The 5,968-nt window shown below is 60.6% G+C and overlaps 1 pseudogene; it reads right to left on the reverse strand.

Moving 5' to 3' along the window:
* Positions 1 to 608: 608 nt before the first annotated feature.
* Positions 609 to 2,299, reverse strand: LOC149119223 (methyl-CpG-binding domain protein 3 pseudogene; annotated as a pseudogene).
* Positions 2,300 to 5,968: the final 3,669 nt, after the last annotated feature.

Consider the following 5,968-nt stretch of genomic DNA (forward strand, 5'->3'; position numbering starts at 1 on the left):
ACCTAGGGATGAATGGTTAGCAATAGAGCTGAGTGGAGAGCCTTGGCATGTTTCCCAGAGGTTTAATGTGGATAATTGCCACCTAAGAAATGTTCAGACTTTCAACTTTCTCTCATTTGAGCTGCAGAGCTCCATCTACAGGTGAAGGTCAGTGGTGTTTTGAAAATGATCGGGGGGACTCAGAGCTGTAATAATGCATCAGGCACATAATCAGGGTCTTGAACTTCCAGTGATGAGTACTGTGGTTTAGAAGAGGGAGGCCAGAGACACGGGATATGGACATGCTGAATGGACATTACTCAAGACTGGTTATAACAGGGTCACAGTGGATACAGTAGGAGAGGAGTAACAGGGTTGTTTTTGTTTTTGTTTTTTTTATCTTTACTTTCCTCCCCTACGTTTTAGATGCATCTCTGTGTTAAATTCTTTTTTTGTTTGTTTGTTTGTTCCCCGCGTCACCCGTTTATTGAGGGAAGTGGCTGGTGGGGCGCACACTCGCTCGGGGCTCAGGCCCAGCCCAGCCGGAGAGCACCGCCCAGGGGCTGGCCCGGGCAGCTCCACGCCCGCCGGGGCCAGGCCAGGGCCAGGGGCCCCTGCGCTTAACCAACGCGACGGCAGCGGCGCCCTCGCGCGAGTCCTCGTGGCCGGGCGGGGCTCAGGAGCCAGCGGCACCTCCAGAACCCGGGTCTTCACAGAGCCGCGCCCCCGAGGGCCACGGGAGGACGCCGGCCGCTCCGAGCCGAGCCGGGGGCCTTGCCTCGGGGCCGGGCAGCCTGGTCCCGCGCGCGGCCGCTCGGAGGCGAGCTGGGGCCCTGCAGCAGGGGCTCCTGGGCAGGCGGCTGCGCTACGCCTGCTCCAGCTCCCGGTCCTGCTCAGCCTCGTCGTCGTCCTCGTCGTCGTCCTCGTCCTCGTCGGCGCAGGCCTTGTCCAGCGGGGCCTCGCCGTCGCGGGCCAGCTCCTCCACGTGGGCCAGCATGTTGGCCATCAGCGCCTCCTCCAGCCGCTTCCGCACCTGCTGCACCAGCTCCTCCTGCTTCCTGATGTCCTCGTTGGTCACCATGAAGGCCTTGCACAGGGGCTGCGTCGTGTTCAGCCACACGCCGGGGTTCTTCTCCATGGCCGCCGACAGCTGCGCGGTGATGGGCATGGTGCTGGTGTGCAGGGACTGGCGATTGCTGACAGCAAAGTCTCGTCCGTGCATCCGGGACCCACCCCCTGCAGGCCTTTGGGCAGGTCCATGGTCTTGACCAGCTCCTCGGTAATGTCGAACGCCTTGAAGCCGCTCAGCTTCTTCTCCCAGAAGAGCTGGCGTGGCTGCTCCACCGCCTTCTGCGGGTCGCTCTTCACCTTGTTGCTCGGGTGGTTGGTGATCTTGGTCACCGGCTGCTTGAAGATGGAAGCCGTCTGCCGCACGGGTAGCGCCGTGTTCAGGTCGGGCTTGCCCTTGACCTGGTTGGACGGGTCGTAGCGCACGCGCTGCCGGCTTTTGCTCATCTTGCTCAGCAGCATCTTGCCCGTGCGGAAGTCGAACGTGCTCAGGTCCATGGAGCCGCCCAGGTAGCGCGCCAGCTGGGGCTTGCTGCGGAACTTCTTGCCGCTCGGGCTGCGGGCACAGGCGAGGTCGGCATGGGCCCAAGCGGCCGCGCGCCCGCCCCAGCCCGCGCGCCCCGGACACTCTGGAAGCAGAAGGGGCAGCCGCGAGGCTGGGCTGGGGGCGCCTGACGCCCCCCACCACCACCACGCAGTCTACGCGGGCGACTCCACACCCGGGTCTGCACACGAGCGCGCGCGCAGGCTTGCTGCCGCTCAACTCAGCGCGGCCAGGAAACCGGCGGAGGTCCTACCCTCGCTGCGTGCCCAGGGTCTCCGCAGACCCAGGTACTACCTGGGGCGCTGGGGGTGATTCGGAGGCAGGGCTGCGCAAGCCACTGAAATAAAACGGAGCCGCTGCTCGGGCACCCACACCCTGCGTCTGAGCGCCGGCCGCTCTGCTTCCACCCAGGTCCCCGCGCCTGCGCCCGGAGGCAGCCGCGATGGCGCAAGTGCCTGGGCCCCTGCACACGCGTGGGACAGGCGCAGTGGACACCCTAGCTTCAGCCCGGCCCAGCCCTGCCATCACCCTGCCCCGGGCCCGGGCTCTGCCTTGGAAGGGGAAGGCGGGAGGGGGTCGAGGGGCTGGCAGCCTGGGGTCAGCCGCCAGGGCCCTTTCTCCTTGGATACAGAAACCTGTACAGCTCCACAGGGCGGCTTCTGCATGGGGCGCCCCGAGCAGCCTGGGACCGCTAAGAGCAAAGCGCATGGACGCACAGCGGCTTCCTGGCTACTGGGGAGGGGGTCATGGCTGGCGCGCGCCGGCCTTCTGCGTGGGGTACGGAGAATGTTCTGGAATCAGGGGTGGCAGCTGCACCAGCGTCAGGTGCGCGTAGGAACGGCGACTGTTACCGAACGGGTTACGCGGATCTCACCGACAGAGAAACATGTCCCTGGTGTTTTAATGAATGAGAAAAAGGACACTTCGTGAGGCCGCCGGCACCTCCCAGGCCAGCAGCGCTCGCCCCGTGGGTAGACCCCGACCCGCTCCGGGGAGTCCGGCCTCGGGACACCGTGGCCAGCCACCTGCTGGGCGCCTGCCCCTCTGCTGGCCTCCCCGTGCCTGGGGGCTGCTCTGCTCCAAGCCACCGCACTCGGGGGCTTACGGACCGACAACGGGGACCGGCCCCCGACCTCACCGGGGAGGGCTAGACCCAAGGTTTCAGACACAAAGGGCAGGGTCCCCAGACACGGCTCCACCTCAGCACCCGGGGCGCCAGAGCTCCCGCAGTGACGGCCTGGCTGGAGTCCCAGGGCCTCACCGCACGCCCCGCCCCCCGCCCAGCTGCTGCCCCCCGCCTCAGCGGTAGGGGACCCAGGTCGGCCAGCCAAGCGCGGCCTGGCAGAGAGGCAGCAGCGGGGGAGCGGGAGCGCCTGGCCCGCGAGGGCTACCCTCTCCGCAACAGCCAGCGCGTCTGCATGACTGGGGTCCCTGCCGCGGGGGGAACCGGCCATCCCGTGAGCGCGCGCCCAAGGGTCCCTGCTCCGGGGGGAACCCGGCCACCCTGTGAGCGCGCGCCCAAGGGTCCCTGCTCCGGGGGGAACCCGGCCACCCTGTGAGCGCGCGCCCAAGGGCCCCTACCCCGGGGGGGGGGGACCCGGCCACCCCGTGAGCGCGCGCCCAGGAAGCGGCATCTCCATGCACGCCTGCCCGCCCCGGACGCCGCGCGGCTGTGGAAGAGCCCCCCCGTGGAATTCCCCCTGCACCCCGCGCGGACCGCAGCCCCCCGCCCACGCCCCCAGCCCCCCAGGCAGCGTGCGGCCACCGCCCGGCGCCCCTCACCCTGCGCGTGCGTCCCCCGGGCCCGCGCGAACAAAGGCCACAGGAGACGGCCCCGCACCACGCGGAGCCGGAGGAGCCGCCACCGCCGCCGCCCTCTGTGTTAAATTCTACCATCTTTACAGATTGTAGTAGATCCCTTGCTTTGTATTTACTTTCAAGGGCAAGGGAAGTGCTAGGTTCCCACATTTCTCCCAGTGGTGTTCCAGATTCCTGCTCTATATATTCAGTAGAAAGTTGAAGACTATGGCATTCATGCATCCTTGGTTACAATAGCATCATTCCTTCCCCAGAGGCATCACTTTTTTTAAAAGCAATCTTACATTTATTAAAGAGATTTATTTATTTATTTGAAATGCAGAGTTACAGAGGCAGAGGCAGAGAGACACAGAGAAATCTTCCATCAGTGGTTCACTCTCCAAATGACTGCAATGGCCAGAGATGAGCAGATCTAAAGACAGGAGCCAGAAGCTTCTTCAGGTCTTCCAGATGGGTGCAGGGGCACAAGGCCTTGGACTGTCTTCTACTGCTTTCCCAGGCCATGGCAGACAGCTGCACCAGAAGTAGTGTAGCCAGAACTCAAACTGGCATCCAGATGGGTTGCCAGGACTGTGGGTGGCAGCTTTATCCACTCTGTCACAGCACTGACCCAGCATCATCACTTTTTAGTGACCAGTTTTGGGAACATGTGTGTCAAGCCACAGACTTATTCTTAGGTACCTGTCACATCATAGCTTCAACAAAGGTAAGGTAGGAAAAGGGGAAAGGAAGACAGCTGTGCTTCACGGGACCAGGAAGAGCTTTCTCAATGCATCCTGTCTTTTTGTGACTCTTCTGAAATCTCTGACTTAGGAGTTGGAGTTTGGATTCAGGATTCTACTGTGAAGAGACATCAAGGTCAGCCTCAGAGGTCTCAGGAAAGAACTGTGTACATTGTTTCTATCTGCTCTCAGCTTTTAGGAATCAAAACATTTCCTTCTCTCCCATGCTGCCTCTATTTCCCTTCTATCTCTTTTATGATATGCTTCTTATTAAGGACTATTTCAGCAAATCTCCAAGATGATCCCCAGTGATCTTCATCAGTATTCACACCCTTTGCACACTCACTGAATCTGAGACAGTGTGGGGAACAACTCGGACTAGACTGTTACTGGAATTAAGACTTATTCTATGCATCTGCTCTCCCACAATATGGCGCTGAGAAGGGAGTAACAACTTCTACGCAGCTGCCTCTCGCCAACTTGAGTGATGACCTGCAGGAGCTGATCCTGCTCCTGATTGCAGGAGAGCAGTGTACTCGGTGTGTGGGTAGCAGAGTTGGGATTGGTGGAAGAGGACTATAAAGGAGGAGAGAGACAACATGCACCAGGAACATCTATCTGAAGGAACACCTGTGCAGCCCCTGAGAGAGCTGGCCGGCGGTGTGCCGCTCCCCTGCGGAAGTGGGGAAAGTGGCAGGGGGAACCACCCTTCCACGGAGGTGGAAGGGTCAGTAGCCAACCCGGGAAGAACCAGCAGCAAACCCGGGGAGGGCCGAGCAGACAAAAGAACAGCGCAGGGTCCTGTGTCATTCCTCCACGAAGACAGGGAGCAACATAATGGTGCCGTGACTGGGATAGGAAACCTAGGCAGGGTCTAGTGTCGCTCCTCCACGAAGACAGGGAGTAACATAATGGTGCCGTGACTCGGATATGAAGCTTAGGCAGGGTTTAGTGTTGTTCCTCCGCAAAGAGGGGGAGCGACATAATGGTGCCGTGACTCGGATAGGAGACCTAGGAGGGAAGAAATGGGAAAAAGTGGGAAAATACCGGAGAGAGAGACTAGAAGAGCCTAGGGGAAAGCTGGATGGAAAAGGTGCCAGAAGAAGCTATCAAAAGCCTCGGCATAGACTCGTATATGGACTACGGGAGGAAGCTGGGAGAAATCTCTATGGTCTAAAGCGAAAGTGAAACCTAGAAGAAACTTAGACTCGGATACGGACTGTGGGGAGAAGCCAGGAGAAATGAGAGGGGAATATTGTTGGAAGAAAACTTAGGGAAACATACTGGGTAGAGAAAAATATGTTAGGGAGGATGAAGCTGCGGGGGCAGGCTGAGGCGGAGATGTAAGCTAGCTTGGGATTCGTCAAGTCAGCCCAGGGAGCAAAAGGCGAAAAGCTAAAACAGAAGCGGAGACGTGAGCTAGGTTGAATTCGCCAGGTTAGCCCGGGGAACTTAGACTGAATACCGGTGGCGGAAATGTGAGCTAGGCTGTGTGACTCGCAGAAGCCGCCGCGCAGAGAGAGCACGCGGGGCGCAAGTTGATAGGGAACGCGGGGCTAGCGTGAAGGCCGTGGTGCGGGCGCAAAGGGTACGGAGACCGCGGAGTGTGCGTGAAGGCGGGAAGCTGCCGCGGGGTGAGGTGCCGAGAAGCAGCCTCGGGGCAGGCTCCGGGAAGCCGTGCAGATGAGAGAAGCATGGGCTGAAGTGGCGCAGAGCCGGGAAGCCGCCACAGGGCGAGGCGCAGAGAAGCTGCCTCTGGGCGGGCACCGGGAAGCCGCAGGGATAAGAGAAACAGAAGTTTAGAAGTAAAATGAGAGAAATAGGAATGCTGGTAGAT

The sequence above is a fragment of the Oryctolagus cuniculus genome, chromosome Y (assembly GCF_051225735.1).
Source record: "Oryctolagus cuniculus isolate XC-2025 breed Fujian yellow rabbit chromosome Y, ASM5122573v1, whole genome shotgun sequence".
NCBI lineage: Eukaryota > Metazoa > Chordata > Mammalia > Lagomorpha > Leporidae > Oryctolagus > Oryctolagus cuniculus.